Source organism: Temnothorax americanus, unplaced genomic scaffold (genome assembly GCF_048541705.1).
Source record: "Temnothorax americanus isolate GAGA-0224 unplaced genomic scaffold, ASM4854170v1 Scaffold12, whole genome shotgun sequence".
Lineage (NCBI taxonomy): Eukaryota > Metazoa > Arthropoda > Insecta > Hymenoptera > Formicidae > Temnothorax > Temnothorax americanus.
This window is the reverse complement of record NW_027509253.1, coordinates 3,287,603-3,305,647: the sequence shown is the minus strand read 5'-3', so window position 1 is coordinate 3,305,647 and position 18,045 is coordinate 3,287,603. Positions and strand designations below refer to the sequence as shown.

At 45.1% G+C, this 18,045-nt stretch overlaps 1 protein-coding gene across 5 annotated transcripts in view; it reads right to left on the bottom strand.

Annotated features, from left to right (window-relative positions):
* LOC143893213 (protein bric-a-brac 1) overlaps positions 1-18,045 on the bottom strand; it is a 361,046-nt gene that overhangs the window by 287,804 nt on the left and 55,197 nt on the right. For all 5 annotated transcript variants that reach the window (XM_077398330.1, XM_077398333.1, XM_077398331.1 and 2 more), the window contains one exon: positions 7,355-7,488. The gene's annotated coding sequence lies outside the window, so the exon portion shown is untranslated. Of the gene's footprint in view, positions 1-7,354; positions 7,489-18,045 lie in introns of those variants that run through there.

The following is an 18,045-nucleotide window of genomic DNA, read 5'->3' as shown; positions in this document are numbered from 1 at the left end:
TTGACGATTTAGCAACGTGTATCGGCGGAAGGGAAGGGTTCGCGGTGATCGTAAGAATATCTAACCTCGACGCGAGTCCTCTGTATTATTCAGCGGCTGTCATCCCCGCGTCTCGAGGGGGGACGAAGCGCGTCGCGCCGCTTGCCTCCAGAAAGCTCGAAAGCTTACGATCGCGAGCGCTTATATATTCTCCCGATCGTAACCCGCAACGCTTTATCCCTCGATATTCGCCTTATCTTCTCTTTTTCTTTGATAACCGGACACACGTGCGAAAGCGTTGTCCGCGCGTGCAATCGGCGCCTCACGCATATACACACACGAGCGTCACACATGCACGCGAACGCGATGCGTCACGTGCCGCGGCTCTCAACTATAGACCCGATGCAATCTTAATGCGATCAATTATTTATGGCGCTCGTCATCGCCCATTAAATATTCCACGCTCGACGAAAGAGTCCTAGCGCTACCCCCGGAATTATTCCGGGCCAGTATTCGCGAAATAGCAGCGCCGAAGTGCAAACACGCTATTCGCAACGCGCCGCTATTTTCGCGAGCTTCTAATGGCGTTAGGGAAAAGCGGGAGCATCCCGTGGGAGAGGCACCTGTCGCGCGGCGAAGGAAAGATTCTCCTCCGCCGCGATCGATCCCCAGGAAGATCTAGGTATATGATAGACCGAGATGTGGTCGATGTTGCGAAACGTCGTGTGTGAGATAAGCGCGACGCGCCCGTATTTGATATAGAATTAAGATTAATTTCAAATTTCACGGCGACTTGGCTTATGACAAAAGACTTATCGCGATCTTTGGCCGTTGGTGAAATGTGGCGTAGCGTGTTACTGCCCCGAAGCGGCCCTTCGATTAATCGAGCTTAAGTTCGCAAACTCTTTTATGTATATAGCCCCGCATTGCCCGTATTTATCGCCGGGCGCGCGTAATTGAACGCGTAATTATACGTCGGTCGACTCGCGCGCGAAACTTCATTTCTGCAATCTTCTAAATGTACCCCGAATGTAATCCACGCGACGACGATACCCAGCTCTATAAATATAAGTAGTTACCACTCATCGACGTTGCGATAGTCCATTTTTGCAATCTCCTAAATGTATTTAAATGGATCTACGCGATAGCGCGACTGATCGCATCGCCCTATAAAAATACAGGCTGTTACCTGTGCTCCTTTTACTCTCTCGGCAAACAACGCTCGATCGATCGCGCGTGCAAGTCATGAATCATCCTTAACGAATGAGCGTCATAATGGAATATATTATCGTGGAATATGGCCATCAAAGATGTCAGAGTTTACTTTAACAAAAGACCCATAAATAACAGAAGCGTTCTAAGTAAAGCAGGCCTGAAAGCTTCGAACCTTTTTCATCTTTTAACATTTTTTAAAACAAAAGTACAATTTAAAAAAAATATATAGAGTTCTTTTTTAAACTAAAATTCGAAGCGAGAAGTAAACCAGAGTTATATGAATAATGTGTTATATATTCCTCATGCAATAGTTTAGTGACAAATTTTTGTCATTTAATAACTTTAATATTTTTTCACTGAAACTTGTATAAGATGATTATCGTATCCTTTTGGCTTTTCATGATTGCGCTATAACGCGACTGCCCGAAGGGCTACCGATCAAGTTCTTGGTGCGATCGATCGCCCACGTCGCTCTCTCCCCTCACGCCCCCGCAGTACGAGAGCCCCTCTGGGTTCCCGGAGGGAAACGGGGCACCGACCGACCGGGGTTGATATAAACTGTGATTGATATTTAGTCGCGCCACACGGCACTTAAGAGGATTAAGGACCATCCAGGACGAATATCGGCCGGGAACAGCCGTGACCCCGAGCACGTGCATCCGGGGACACGCAACGATCTCCCGAACGTTGGCCGGTAGGTATAGGTTGGTAGATAGGTAGGTGGTGGAGACGTTCCAGGTCGATCCAGCAGCGCCAAGGATTCCTCCCGTCCTGTCCGACGCGACTGAAACGCGCTACTACAACGCCGCAACTCTGATTACAGTTAGCTCGGTCCGCTGGCCTAAACCTCCATATAACGCGCATCGCGCGGTCGTCGGGGACTAACCCGACGACGACCGCCGCGCCACGCCACGCCGGGCGCGACATCCAGCCTCCGACCATGATTATCCGGCGGATTGTCTTACCGCATCCTAATCTCGAGAATGCTCATATCGGAAGGCCATCGAACCAGACTTTATCCATAGCGTCAGGCTTTTTCCGTATAACGTAGAACCGCTAAATAATTATAAAAGAAGAATAACGAAATAAACAAACATAATATAGAATGCCAAATTTTATGCAGCAAACTCGTCGATAAATTTAAAAACTATTCTTCTTTTAATAAAGTATATATTGATTTATATCCCTTCTTTACTTTTCTTAAAAATTGAAGTGTTGAAAATTAAAATTTCAAGTAAAGTAGCTCAAATCAATTCGTAATAAGTTAGAGTATAAAAATCGCAAAATAATAAGAAAGAATATTTATGGAAGTGCGCCGCGGTTGAAAAAAACGATTATTCGAAAACGCGCTCGAAAACAATCATTCTTCAATGAAACCCTGATTAAACCATAGTTATGTTGCCCAAAAAAGTTTAGCCGGGATATTCGAGAAAGAATATTTTTATTTCTTATTAATGCTCGAAATGGTGTAAAATTCTGCAAGTAGGATATATATTTTCGTTCCGCGATTACATCTGCACGAAGCGTGTTCAGCGGGCGATTAATATCTCCCTCGTGACAGGGATAGCTGCCGATTTAAATGAGTCGTTATAAACGTTTAAGGCGACTTCGCGACAATCATTCGCGGATCGGCGGATCGGCGGAACGTTACGTTACGTCGAATTAAAAACGACGTGGAAAAAAATACGAATTCAAAACAAGCCGGTTATTTTCGAGACGGACATCAGAGAAAGACAGAGAGAGAGAGAGAGAGAGAGAGAGAAGGCGGAGGAAGGGGAGGGCTGAATTTTTAATGAAGAGCTATTACTTTCCCAATATGACAGCCGCGGAAATAGACGGAACGCGTCGTCAGAAATACGAGCCATATATTGATAAATTTCTACGTATGTATCGCCTTCTCCTTCCTTTCCCTTCCAACGATCTTCTTTCGAAATACCTGGGATAGTTTCTTGAGAGAAAATTTGATTGGATGCCGTGTCTTTCGGCGCTTTTTAAATTCCAACGTTATAATCATCTCTGCGATTCGATGTTAAATTAAAATTTTTCTGAGGCCATGTTCAGTCGTGAAAGCGTAAGATTTTATCCATTTTCTTTGCTGCTCAATCTTAATTCGCTCTAAATTTCTAATCGCCCGTAATTGAAAAAGCTACAGAATTGCGATAAAGAAAGACAAGTTTGTCTGTCTTTCTTCATCAAGATACTCCCGAAACATTGTTGAGAATGCGATAAGCGGGCAGACCATCGCCCCGGAACGGTATTAGAAGCGACTTGATCCATTAGTGATAACCGTTATCTATTCCAGACGTCATCCACGGTCGAAAATAGCAGTATAATCGAAGACACGACGGAGAAAGAGCGAAGAAGAGAGCGAGAGACGGGGAAGAGAGAGCTCTCCGAGCGAGTCGGAAGGGCGCGATGAAGAGGGGGATATTCCGGTAATGTCGGGGCAGGCTCGTGCGAGGTGCGAGAAAGGAAGCGTCGTTTCCGCATCGCGATTCCGCCCCGTCATTGGCTCCGATTCCGTGCTAACATTAAACGCGAGCCCTCGGTACACTCTCGTGCGGCGCGGGAGACAGGGGGTCAGCGCGGGGGTCAGGGGGGGTGGGGGAGGATTTTAGGGATGGCCGCTGTGCCGTTCCACAGTCCTCCCATCTCCCCCGTCCTCTCATCGATAATATACGATCGTGCATGATTCTGCTTCGTGTATCACAATGGCCCTCCGGGCAAGCCCGTTCCACCTCTATCTACGTACCTGGCGCGCCGAACTACCGGCGCCCGGAGTCCGCGGTGGATAATGAGTGATTAGGTAATTAGTTGTCCAATATTCGCCCCATCCACCCGTTCCTTCCCCCCCCCCTCTCTCTCTCTCTCTCCTTGCCGCGCTCCCTCTCCTCTTCGCTCGCTTCGTCTATCCGCGCGATCTTCCCAGCGTTCGCCAGCTCCGCCGCGTGGTCTCCTGTTACCGCTTGACCGGATGCATTGACCGGACAGTACGGACGTACGGATGATAATACGACGTCGCGAAATATCGTAAAAAAAATATCGTGTCAAGAGCGGCTTTGTTAAGAGCGACAAATAAGCCAAGAAGTTCCTTTCCATTAAACATTTCAAGTTTCTTTCACTGACAACACGTTTAAATTGAAAAATACGGAGTTTTCGTATTAACAATTTTGGAATGATAACGAATCTAGGTAGTTAAACATTTTTATTCAACGACGAATCGAAATTGAAAATCCGTTAGTCTTTTATTACAATTATATTTTCGCAACAAACATTATAAAAAAATATAGGGTTTAAAATACTTTGAAGCTGCTCCTATTCTTCTTACATCGTACATATACCTATGTAAAGCTCATCTCTGCTCTTCGTTACCCAATTGCGCGAAGAGTTCGAGCCTCACGAGCGAGTATCGATTTACAAGGGAGAACGAGAAGAAGGGTGAAAAGAAGGGCACGTCTGTCCAATACCTATGTCCAAAAACAACCGAGTTCTCCAGCCCCGGAGCTGAGGAACCGCCATGTGTGCGGCGCCCGAGACAACCCCTTATAAATATAACAATTAAAAAGAGGGCTGTGCGTGTATGTGTGGAGTGCCAAACGTCCTGCTTCGAGGGTGGACACCCCGCGGGCACCCCTACGCAGGACGGAAAACAGAAGGGCGCAGTCCGTTTGCCGCTGCGGGCTTCTTTCCGTCGGCAGGACACCAAAAAATAACGGAATAATAATGAATCGAATTTTCGTTTGTTCACAAAATTTCGCCGCTTTTTATCATCGACGTACGCGAAAACAGGAATCGTTTAAAATCCGCGAGAAATAGCAATCTTAATTTATCTTTTGTTGAACATATTAATATTATAGGAAATAATTTCCATAAATAATTACATACTGAACTGGTCAGCTGAGTTTTAGCTAATTCTATCTCCCGTTCTAATTTTGTCTACGGATAATTAGTTAAATTCCCGTTAAATCCAACTGATGTTGTGCGAACGGTCCGTAATAATTTTAACTCTATTACGCTCCGATCTTATCCGAGTCTGCCGCCACATTATCATAATTATTGGATCAAGAGGGTAGCGAGGTTGACTCCGCAAAGCCGTCGACGATGCGTCCCGTAAAGCTGTACCGATTGTTTGACGAGTGATCAAAAAGAATACCGGGACCGGAGAAAAGGAGAGAAACGGAGACCAGGCGGCGATCGGTGAGGGCCGCGTGGGCGACACGAGGGAGTTAATTTACGAAAGCGCCGAGGCGAATTCAATTCGCGCGAGTTAGCGCGTGACGAAATCGCCGCTCGTCGTCTCGTTGCCAGCGACCTAGGTCATAACTATTTAAATGCCCGCAGCTGGATAAATTGTTGTATTAGTCACGCCAAGCTTATATTAATACGTGGCCCGTCCGGGTTCGTCGTTCGCGAGCCCGTTATGTCCCCTTCCGACAAGGTCCTACTTAGATTACACGAAACGGGAGGACGAAGCGTGGATCGCTTGTTTCTAATCCTGTTAATCTTGAACATTTCGAAAATCTATGCGAATCGCGAGCAACAATACGCATAAGGTTATCCAGATATATTTCAGTTATACGTATATAAGACAAAGTCGGAGAGATAACGCGGTCGAGATATATTAGTAAATGCCACTAATTAACCGTGACATACTAAGGTGACTAACTCCATTGATTCATATAAATGCTCCATTTAAGAAAACGATGAAGATCGCGCCGTTTGCACGAGAGCAAATCTTCTATTAAGCTTCGACTCAGTCAACGAATGTAAGTATCTCCAGAGAATCCGCGAATTCTCTCGCGGCGCTTGTTACTCCTGACATAGATTGCAACAGGCGACAGGCCGACTGTAAGTTAAATTATCTCTTTCTCGATACAACGGGCAATCATCGCCGATCGAAGTACAACACATTTTCTCGAACCAACGACTCGACGCGTCTTCGGGACGCGAGGGGCGGGAGGAGCGCGAAGAGAGAAGGCGAAAGAGAGAGAGAGAGAGAGAGAGAGAGAGAGAGAGAGAGAGAGAGAAGCAGAGCGACCAGTCACCGGTGGTTATTTAGGTGATTACGCTTTGCTTCGCGGGCGACGTGTGCACCGTACACGTTTGATCGCATCGTCGTCGCGACAAATCGACATTGTGTCACTGCGCCTCGTTGCAGCAATAACGCATATAATATACGCGCGCGCGAGCGAGCGAGCGCAGCATTACAGACCGCTGATGTAATACTTTTATGATCGGCCGCCGCAATTTCTCGGTGACAACACTCGCTATTTCTGTCGCCGAGTTTGTGCACATGACTGCCGCGACGAGCAATATATCGCGCAAATACGCGCGACGCTCACGCCGATATTTATACAGGGTGTTCGTCGTTTCCTTCCGAACCGCGGGTAAAAACTACAGGCGACGTTGGATCTTTGCTAGCTCTTTCTCTCTCTCTCTCTCTCTCTCGCCACCTCACGCGTGTGTCCTCGCGGATAATAAATATATAATGAGAATTTTATCTTGGAGATAAGGGAATGATAACGGTAAACGATGACTTCGCTTGATATTTCATCCATAAAAGTGATAACATTCGTAAATTATATTTGTCTTGAAACATATAGAGCGAAATTATTCAGAAACTTGCGTATAATATAATGAAAGTATTCGATGAATAAATTAATTCCTAATATTCATAGAATAAACTGTACAAGAATCGCTCTCTTTGTTTCTCTATTGATTTTAAGCTAATTTTATTTCGATAAAAATATAACAATGCGACAGCCAAGCTACGTTAATAATTGAAATTTATAAAAATGATTAAACAAGATTAATATTTTAACGTCTGAAAGTTAAACTGACTAGTGACTACATACTCGACAATTTGAAATGCGATCGTCTGGACAGGAAAAAGTACATATTCGGGACACCCTGTACAATATATCGAGCGTGCTCCTTTTTTTTTTTTTTTTGCTCCCTCCGTCGGCATTGTTCGTCCATGTAACGCGAGTCGTTTCTCGCTTTCAAAACGGAGCTTCTTTAAGCGGAGGAGAAAATCGAAGCCGAGGAGATGAGGGGGTACGCCGCGGCCGCTCGTTACGTAGGTGGAATCAAGGCGAAACTTTCCGCATGAAATTGCAACGTGCGCCCGGCCGTGTAATGCCCGAGTGGTACAACTCACCTGTACGTTACATGTCTTCGTACGCTGTCGATACCGCTCGCAGTAGAAGCTGCGCTTTTTCCACGCACGGTGCATTGCTCTCGTCGAAGTCCATCCGCGCGTCGATGCTTTTCCTGTGATCCTCCGGCCTGTCACTAAACAGAAAAAAAAGGAGGCGCGACTGAGAAAAGTGAGCGGCGAGAGACGGTTTCGCGGACCGAATTAAGCCCGAGAAGAGCAAAATGAACCGACGAGTAATCTCGAAAATTTGTATGAGATCGCGCGCTTCCGAAAACTATATTAAATCAATATAATTATCTAGACGAGATAATTATGGTCGCGTGACTGCAATATGTGCAGTTTACCGCACTTCTATTAATAGATACCCGATATCTCTATTTCATCAACTTCTACTTGCTCCTTTGCAAAGTTCCCAGCTGGACACGTATAGGTACGTATGTATGTGGCATTTATAGCGAAAAAAGGTTAAAGATCGAAAGTGGCTTCTATTTGTGTATACAAGCCACCCTTCGCGTTTCCTCCGAGACACGTTAATCCGCAGAAATACGCGGCTGGCGGTGGCGAAGATTGCACGGGCGGCAAAGTAAAAGAACGATTTATCGGTCGGCTGACTTTTCCCACTCGTATGCGGAGAACCCGGGTGATCTCACTCATCGTATAGCTCTCGTATCTTTTACTCGCGAGAAACACAACACTATAGCGATGGTGTTAGGTATCGCGTGATCCCAAACTTTTCAAAAATATCTTTTACATTTCTCTCTTTCTCTTTTCTCTTTACATGTATACATACACATATCTATTTATTTATAATTTACGCGTGAACGCGGGGGAGTGGAGTAAAATTTGGTGTAGAATGGAAACGCCTCGTTGACATCAGACTGGCTCGCGAGCGATGCGTTTGACGTACGCGGCCAAAAAAAAAACGAAGAAAGAGACGGACGGAGAAGAAGGAAGAAGGGAGACAAGCGAGTGGCGAGAGCAACGGTTACAACAGAATAAACCCCTCAATAATGAGTTCCGCGAGTGAATTCCCTCGGTGCGGAGAGCGAGGCTCGAGATAATAAAACAGAGCGGGACGGCGTCGGCGGTCGAAAGGGGACGAAAGGGGGGCCCAGGAGGGTGGCGAGTGGGCGGCGGAGGGTACCGGGAGACGAGCGGGGATCCGAGGGAGGTTTCCGCACTGGCAAGAGTAATAGTAAGAGGCAATAAAATATAATGAAATAACATCCAATCCAGGAGAGATATTGTGAAAATATTATTACTAACTTATTACTCGTTGGGCACGGCGTACCACGCTCTCGACCTTTTTCTCTATTTTTCCCTGCCTTGCTGCCCCCCCCTCCCCCAACCCCTCCTGTTCTCCAGTCTTCGTTCCCCGCCTCCTCCCGCTCTCGACAAATATATACAGGGTGCGCCTGAAAAGGTGGAACTCGATAGTACCATTTGCGACGGATTTTTACTTGGCAAAGATTCGAATAGCTTTGTTCGATTTCTAATGTTAAATATGCCGAAAATTAACGAGACATCGAATCCTTCTTTCGAACGAGAGTTTAGTAGAGATTAACTGTAAAATATGGTTTCTCTGGTATTTAAATTCTCTCGTACATGCATAGTTCGATAAAAAATTATAAGTTCCAACGTTAAATGATTCATTGTGCAAACTGCGAAACTATACCATATGTTAAACAGTGTTAATTATAGTGTAAATATATTCGGTAAAGTAATATATATAAATTTTCAAAAATTTATAGAAAGATAAGAAAAAAGACTTGCTAACAATTAAGAAAAGAATTTCGTATAAAATGACAGCTATTTTCATAATTCTGAGAAAGTACAACAGAAGTAACATATTTTTCTCGATGATATTTTATGTTTTTGTTTCAAAACCGGCTTTTCGGTTAAAACCGAGTCACACAATTTTACATGTACAATCGCTTCATTTTTAAACGAAAAATTTCTACTCCTTTTAAGCGCACCCTGTACAACCCCTTTGTTCCATCTTTCTTCTTTCTCTCCATCCGTTTCGTGGTCGCCGGAAACGCGATAAAATTTTTCTCCCTTATCGAGTCCCAATAAAAATCGGTTACCCGTGGCAGAAGACCGCTGGTGTTCTCGTCGATCGGACGCGACGAAGATCGCCCTCGCGAAAAACGGGCGAATGCCGCGTCGCGTCGCCGAGTCGCAGACGACGACGACGACGACGCGGCAGCGCAGATTTCCGCGGCTCGTTATTTTAAATTAACGCGAGCGCGCTCCGTATTTTAAATTATATCAGGACTGGATCCCAGAAGATGAGAGAGAGAGAGAGAGAGAGAGAGAGAGAGTTGGCCGTCGACGTTAAAAATTAAGTATCTAAGAAAAGCGAGTTTTCGTTATAATAATTTTGTTGTAATAATCATTTATATTCATGAGAGGGATACTTTTCATTTTCAGAAAGAAAAAGAGATAAACGGAACGCGTTCTCGCTCTTCTCGGAAATTAATTAACTGTAAGACCACGGAGGACCTCACCTCGTCTTCGGATTTCGCGGCGTGCGTTGTGCGGCACAAAGTGCAATCCCCGAGTTTTGCGCCGCGCAACGTAGGCGCGCTGCGCCTACCGCCGCTAGCCTAATCGCCCGGTATCGCCGTCGAAATTATTCCCTTTTAGCGTTGTTAGCTCGGTACGCTCGCGATTCGCGATCGATCCCCGGGTTCGTCCGGCTCTCTCGCATTTGAAATGCAAAGTGCGCGGCCGAGCATTATCTTCCAGGAAAGACCGGCGGACGAATAGAGAGAGAGAGAGAAAAAGAGAAAAAGAGATAAAAAAAGGAAAGAAACACAGAGAAAAAGGCAGAAAGAAAAGATTATCGCGGAGCGAGATATCTCGGGGAGAGAGATCGCGCGCGCGGTGACGAAAGATGGTTATATAAAACGCGCGGCGGTTAGAAGGAGGAGAAAAAAGAGGAGGGGAGGCGCGCGGGGTAGGTGGCGGCATGCAACAATCCTATCTGACCGTGTAAATCTCTTGGCGTCGTAACGAAGCGGCAAATCGAAACTAAACGGTAGCCCATGAATGGGAAATTAGAAAATAACGTTACGCGCGCGCGCTGGCACGAGGTCGCGCGCGCGCTTCCGGCCGGGACACCCTGTGCATGCATACACGCGTGTATGCATGCGTGCGTGGGTGGGTGCGTATGTCCGCGCGAGTCGTCTCACGCATCGGAGCTGCCGTAATGCGCATTATTATCTCGTAAGCGAAATCTGGTTACGAAGTCCTTTTATTAAAGATTTAATTGATCGACGACGCTTAAAACGCGCCCGACCGCCGTCTCCGTTCGTGCGTTTCGCGCTGGCTTCCGTCCTCCTGCTCCCTACCTTTTTCCTCCCCCTCCTCTCCCCCCTCTCTCTCTCTCTTCCGTTAAATAAACTTCTCTCGCTGCATTTCTTCTCCTTCCCCGCTTCCCTCGTACCTGTAATCAAATTCGCCTTCTCCTCCTCCCCTCCCCCTTTTTTATGCACGGCCGTTACTTGCGTTCATTTGTTTTCCGCATCTTAATTGCATCGTCGCCAAATTGGATTCGGTGTCTTTCTATATTTGCATTTCTGTTGTTTTCGAATTTTCCGGTCCGTCATTTTACACCACTTATACGTGTTATATTCCGAGTATATTGTTCTCGTGGGTTCCCATCCGGAACATAATAAACCGCCATCCGCCCTATCCGTCCATCTATCTACCTATCCGTCTCTCTTTCGCACGGCTGAATTCTTTTTTTTTTTTTATTTTTTTTTTCACTCGGTCTAAAGAGCTTAGCGATGTAATCGGAATATTTTCACGCCCTCCCTTCATTCGCCTATTATTACGCGAACGAATTTCGAATGAATTTTATTTCCGGCTCGCAAGATACTTTTCCGTAGTGGCAAATCTGGCGATCCGCGAACGATATCGGGCGGATCGGATACCGAGAAGCAGAATGACGAGAATCCTCGGAAAAATAAAATACAGTTGTACGTGCATATTTTAAGATCCCTCGTGAGGATTTTACTTTCCACGAATTTACAAATGTAAAAAAAATTTGCCGTCTTGTAATCTTTCTCGTTTATTTTACTCGCGCAAACATTTTTGCCGTTTGCTATAGTTTCGAAGTCTCTACACAATCCAGCGGATACTAAGTTGTGTCGAAACATGAATTTACTGAAAATACCACGGCGAATTTTTGCCGCGAGTTCCATTTCTACGCGCGCGCTGGATAGCTATATTACTTGCGCCCGTCTATATGCCGGGTAATTTGCGAGAGTAGAACGATTTGTCGAGACAACGTCGCTTATATAAATAATATGTCGTTATGCGCGAAACACAGCGCGCGCGGAGGGGCTCTCACGTCCGTGCCGCCGTATTCACGTGTCTTTGCCACACACGTTACATAAAGGCATCTTTGCACACGGCTGTATGCGTGCGTGCATACGTTCGCCGCGTGTGTGCACGTACGTCCGCGTCTACGCTCGGCGCATACGCGCCAGAAATAAGCAGTCCGCGACGGCCGTAGGTAGCGCAAGTAAGAATAATGTGTTTATTCGTCAGATTAAATATCGTTCGCGCTTTCTTATTTCTTTTCTTTTTTAATTTTATCTTCTTAATTTTCTTTCTTTTTCGCGTACGCGCATCTCGCTAGACTGAAATATATTTTATATGGCAGTTTCCTCGACGAATCTAGATTGGCCACGCTCTCTAAAGGAGGGTCCACATTATCGAGCCAAACCGCGAACCGAGCCCCGAACCGAATCTCGAGCAGAACTTGCAGACGAACCTCAAATCGAACTCCATCGCGAACCGCGAACATGAGTTAAAATTTTTTGGAGTTAAATCTCGTATTGAAATTTATAATAAAATTTATATAAATTCTTAATACATGTATGCAAAATGCATATTTATATTTACAATCGTATTTTTTAACATTGCAATATATATATTATAAATTTATTGCGTATTTATCACAGGTTTAGAGTATATAATTCTAAATTTTGTTTTATGGTTTGAAAAGGAATTAAGTTTTGAATACAGAAAAATAATAAAAGCACATATACATATATTCACTCACCTCTTTTCCTGTTTCCATACTTTTTTTATTTTTGCTTTTTCTTTTTGCAGAGATGCCAATATAATGTCGTCATCTTTTTGTCACTATCACATGTCACTATCACATTCGAGTTCTTTACTTATTTCTTCTTATAAAAAAAGTATGAAAACAGGAAAAGACGACTAAATATGTGTATACATATGCGTGCTTTTATTATTTTCTTGTATTCAAAGCTTAATTCCTTTTCAAACCATAAAACTATATATTTAGAGTGGTTACAACTATATTTAATATTGCATAAACACATACTCTAAATCTATGATAAATACGCAATAAATTTATAATATATATTGCAACGTTAAAAATACGATTGTAAATATAAATATGCATTTTTTTAATTGTTATAATGTTCGGGATTTTTAGCGTCCCGTATATAATAATCTTTTCTGCTCATAATCACTAATTAATTTTAAACATTTTTTATCAGACCATTCCATTTTGTCTATCAGTAGACGTGTAGACTGCACATACGTGGATAGAATCAAATACAGCGACTGGGCAATTACTCACGTTTTCTTTCATCGTTCATTTTTTGTTTTTTGTCATTATTTGTCTAGCTCGAAGCTTAACTACCAGTCTACCACCCGACAAAGCGTGTAATCTGATCATAAATAGCATCTTTTGATGTTTCGTCGAAATACCGACTTTTGGTGGGACACTGCGAGCCAAACCGCGTATCATCAAAATCCTTGTAAATTCGTGGGGTGAGTACGCGATGGTTCGCACTGATGTTCGATTCGAGGTTCGCGAGCCTCGCGCGAGCCCGTTGGCTCGACAATGTGGACGCATGATCGGCTCGCGACGAAGTTCGGCTCGCGGTTCGGCTCGATAATGTGGACGCATGATCGGTTCGCGGCGAAGTTCGGCTCGCGGTTCTGCTCGATAATGTGGACCCTGCTTAACGTTATTATCTTCGTTGTCTCCCAAATGTCTTTAAAAAAATCGAAATTCGCAAGTACGCCAAACGGCGCGGGTGTGTTTAATCACACGGCATCCTCGGCGAAGTCGACGTCTTTTCTTTTACGATGACACGTGCACTCAATAAATGCCTACCAGTGCAATACATACGCACGCGCGTATATTACGAATATCCATAAACGCGGACCGAGAGCCAGCCGCGTTTCGCGCTCGCAGGTGCGCGCGCGGGGCGTATGAATAAAATACGGCTCCGGGCCGAAGATTTCGCCGAGTCGACTCGGTATATAACTCGTCTCTGTCGCATTTGCATCCGCATTACGCGAGCGTATACCGTCGGCTTGCGTAATATTATAATCAGCCGCGGGAAAATAAATAACTATGGCGTCTACCTGGCCACCTCTCTACGCGTTTCCTCTCTCTCTCTCTTCATTCCCCGTCCGCGTCAGCTCCCTCTCATTCTTTTTCTTTCTATCTCTCCCCGTCTCTCTCGCCGACAGATAACTATCTTTCCGTTTCCTGCTGGCGGGCCGCAGTAAATACACATAAGTCGTAGCAACCTACTTGCTATAGTTGAAGAAAAGGAATGAGTCGCGGTCGCGGGAGGAGAAGAAGGGGGGAAGGAGGAGGACAAAGACAGCGATAACACGTAACTACAACGATTTCCACTTGAATTAAGAGCACCTCGTAAAACGGAATTTATTATTCGCGCTCGGGGGAAAATTTTTGCGGAGCGACCGCTCAGGAGAAGAAGCTCTTCCCTCGAAAAAGGGAGGAGAAGAAAAAAGGGAATAAAAGGAAACAAGAAGAGACGGAGAAAGGGAGCGGCAGAAGGCAGAGATCGCGCTGCGGCGTCCGCCTGATTAAATATCATGAGAAACTTGGAGCGAAGATTGCAACGCGCACGGCGGGAAATGATACCCCGTTGTTAAAACCCCGGGAAACGTATAGCGCGAGACTGCTGCCGATTCACGTGAATTCTAGGAATTTCGCCCGAGTTCAGGCCGGAAAAGAGTGCGAGTTTTTTAATTGTAGCAGACGCACCCGCACTTCTTTCCTTTTAGTGACCTCTCTCTCTCTCTCTCTCTCTCTCTCTCTCTCTCTTCTCAATGTAATTTTTATATAATGAGGCTATAACTTTTATACAATGAGACGTGTTTGTGCAATGTGCTTATAAGAGATGCGCTTCTAGGTGCACTTGTGAGCGCGGCGATATAGAGATTAACGCACGTGAGAGAGACGCCTTCTCAGGAGCATCAGATGACATGTCTAGTATTGCTATAGCCTGAAGGGCGATAAAGGAAGCTCCCGTCCGTATCGCATACACATTTATCAAATGATACGTGATGGATAAAAAAATCACACTGCAGCACGACAGGAAGAAATATATCTGATTAGCTAATTAACTTGAATAAATGTTGATAGTAACTGTGTTACAACAATTTAAAGAATTAGTTATAACATTATTTTTTTCGAGAACAGATTTTATCTTTCATCAATAGTCGAATGTATCTTTATAAAATTTCAAGACATTCGTGAAAATTATCAAAAATGTGCCTAATCATTTGTGCAGCCAAGTAAAACGTTACTTATTTCTCACGCCTCCTTAAAGCTTTGTTAGATATGTCTACCTTCGAGACTCCGTTTTAATACGAATATTTTTTCAAATATAATCCTTCCTTCATTTCAAGATGTCCGTATTCCATTATGACGTCCAATTCCCATCGAATTGCCGACTCGGGGATGCGCTTTAAAAAATTCTGCCGGCTCGTCCGGCTTTTTCCGGCTAAGTGATGACAATCATTAAACCGGTGAAGCCGTCCGCGCGCTCCTTCGTTTCGTGGAACCTTGTCAGGTTCGTCCTACTTCGTAGACTTTTCATTAGGGAGGATTCGACTCAGGAATATCATCAGGATACAGCTCTCTCGCATCCAGGCACCTGTTTCTCTCTCTCTCTCTCTCTCTCTCTATCTCATATTTTCACCCTCTTTCTCGCTCTCTCTCCTATTTCTCTTTTGCCGTTTCCCGCACCCTCTCTCCGGCCCTCTCCCTCGTCGCCATATCTATTCCGTGCACTTGCACGCGCTCGCATGCATACGCTCGGCCGCCACGTACGAACGCACAAACGACAAAACACGTATTACGTGTAACTGGAGTCCGCGCTAGAGATCAATACACATAATAGAGGGTATCTATAGCGGGCGCAACCCGTGCTCATTTACTTAATTGTGTTCTATACGGCATAACCGAGGCGTGGTGGTGCAGCTCGCGTAGGTACCCGGCCGCCTCTCTGCTACCCTCCTGCCGTTGCCCCTCGCATTTGTCCCCCTTCCTGCCGCTTCTCCCCTGTCGACCGAGAGAGGAGGAGAAGGAGGAGGGGGGAAGGGGGGCCGAGTGTGCGTAATATTCAGACGTATAACGCGCCGTGGCCGCGTAGGTACATTGGCATCAATTTATGGGGGTTGGGAGGGCCGCCCCGCCAGGCTATATATATGCTCCGATAGGGTTGAATATCTCGCGGTTGAATATCTCTGTCTTTTCCATCCTCCCTTTTGCCGCCCTTCGCTCGCCAACGCCGCGCGTCGCTCGCGCTGCTCCTTTCCGATGCGATTGCGTTTCGCGTGTTTTTGTCTCGGCCTCGAAGTTGCACCTTGCACGATACGAGTGCCATCGAGTGCCTCGCCGAACAAGAACCATTATTTTCCGAGACTGACGAATGCCTCGCTCGAAATGCGCCCTTCGAGCTCATTACGCGCACAATGCGCGAAAAGAGAAGCCGAGTTGGTAAACGCATATTTTACGAAGGAACTTTATAGATGACTGAAAGTAAAACCGGGTACAAAAATCTTTCGATTGTCATTCCAAATTATATATAAAAGTCATATATACGAACTAGGAGTTAACTTTAACAGTAGATTCTTTAACGAATTTGAAATCGGCTGAAGGAAAAGTTGGAAAGAGATGTTTTGCGTTGCACCTTTTTAAATATCAAATATTTTACTAAATACACTCAACGGCTGTGCAGCTATAAGTCGTGCAAATCGACCGAGGCAGAATAGCGAATCGCGAATTTGCAAAAATAACGGTCGCGACCGCGACAGCGGACGGGAGTCGGAAGCCGAGCGAGTAAAAGCTCGCGCGACATCGCGAGAATTCGCGCGGCGCGAAAAGGGTCGGAAGCGATCCCGCTTTCGGCGGCGGGCCGGCGGTCGACGACTGCGACGAACAACAAAATGTCGACCGCAATTATGCTGTAATTAACTTGGAAACGTGTGCGCACGTACACGCGCGGCGTACACACGCGGCGTACCCCGCACGTATACATTGACGGCGCGTCGGCCGGCTTCACAGGTGGTTGGGGATTTTTGTATTTAGCGGTTGGCACCGTCCGACGTTTACACGTTTACACGCACCGTCCGGCTGCGTTATATGCATGTTTGCGGTGACGGAAGAGAATTTAAACCAACCACCCCCTTCCGCCTCTCTATAACGCCCGCCGCGCCGTTTCGCAGCCCCCTTCCCACCCCCTCCCCCCGGGGCTGCAAATTCTGATAAACCGTGCCGAAAATTAGTTTGGTCGTTCGCTATCTTATTCCTCTCCATTCGCCGACAGGTGTTAACAACGTGTCGCGGATCGGACGCGGATTATTTTAATCCTTTCGCTGATGTCGACGTATATATCGAGAGTTACGAGCTTATTTCATTTCCGACTTCCTTGACAGATCCACGGCCGATTTCCGAATCGAGAAAGATTCAAGCATATCCGTCGTTGTAGTTATCTAATTATGCATTTCGTACAGTTCTTTCTAATTATAATTTTCTTATTTTACATTAACAGCCTGACTAATAGCTAATCCTTTCCTATTCTTTCACTCGTCTTGAGTGACGTCGCGGAGAAAAGAATATAGAGAAAATGCAAGACAGAGAGATTTGAATATAATCAATTTATTGTAACTAAAATCGGAGACGGAGACGCGATTACGGTTATCTAATTACAAGTATTACAGCGAGGCAGTTAATATTGTATAATCGAACGTTGAATAACGAAATGTCCCCTTCTTCCTCGTTCTCATTCTTATTCTTCCTTACTCTTATACTGATGGGACAGGAAGACGAGACTGACGTGTTCGCTCTTGGAAAGTAAACAAAGTGCAGTGGTTTACATGTTAAACCGCAGAAAATGGAACGGAGAGAATTTCTCCGACAAATAGCATGAATTTGCTGAGCCATTGGCGTGTACTCCGCGGCAAATAAAGACGCCGCGCCGGAGAAATTCGTAATAAGACGCTCATTTGGAAAGCACAACGATTTCACGGTCGTACGTCATTGACTTCGTGTATAATATTTCTTCTACCGTCACAGCATGTTAAATATCTAAATATAAGCATCTAAATAAATTTCAATACTTGCTCTACCGTGATAACGGACGAAACTTCATAAAAAGATTATTAACTACAAAACGAAAATACGAAGAATGTAATAAGTATTGAATTTTTATTTTGCGCGATAATATTGGATACAATATTGGAAGATTGCCAACAAATGAAAACCGATTTAATACTGCTTCTGATTATTTCCTTATTAATGCAATATTTCTCTGTCCCGCAAAAAATATCAAAATCAGTTTTTTCCATAAGAAAAGCGATGATTCTTTTAACGC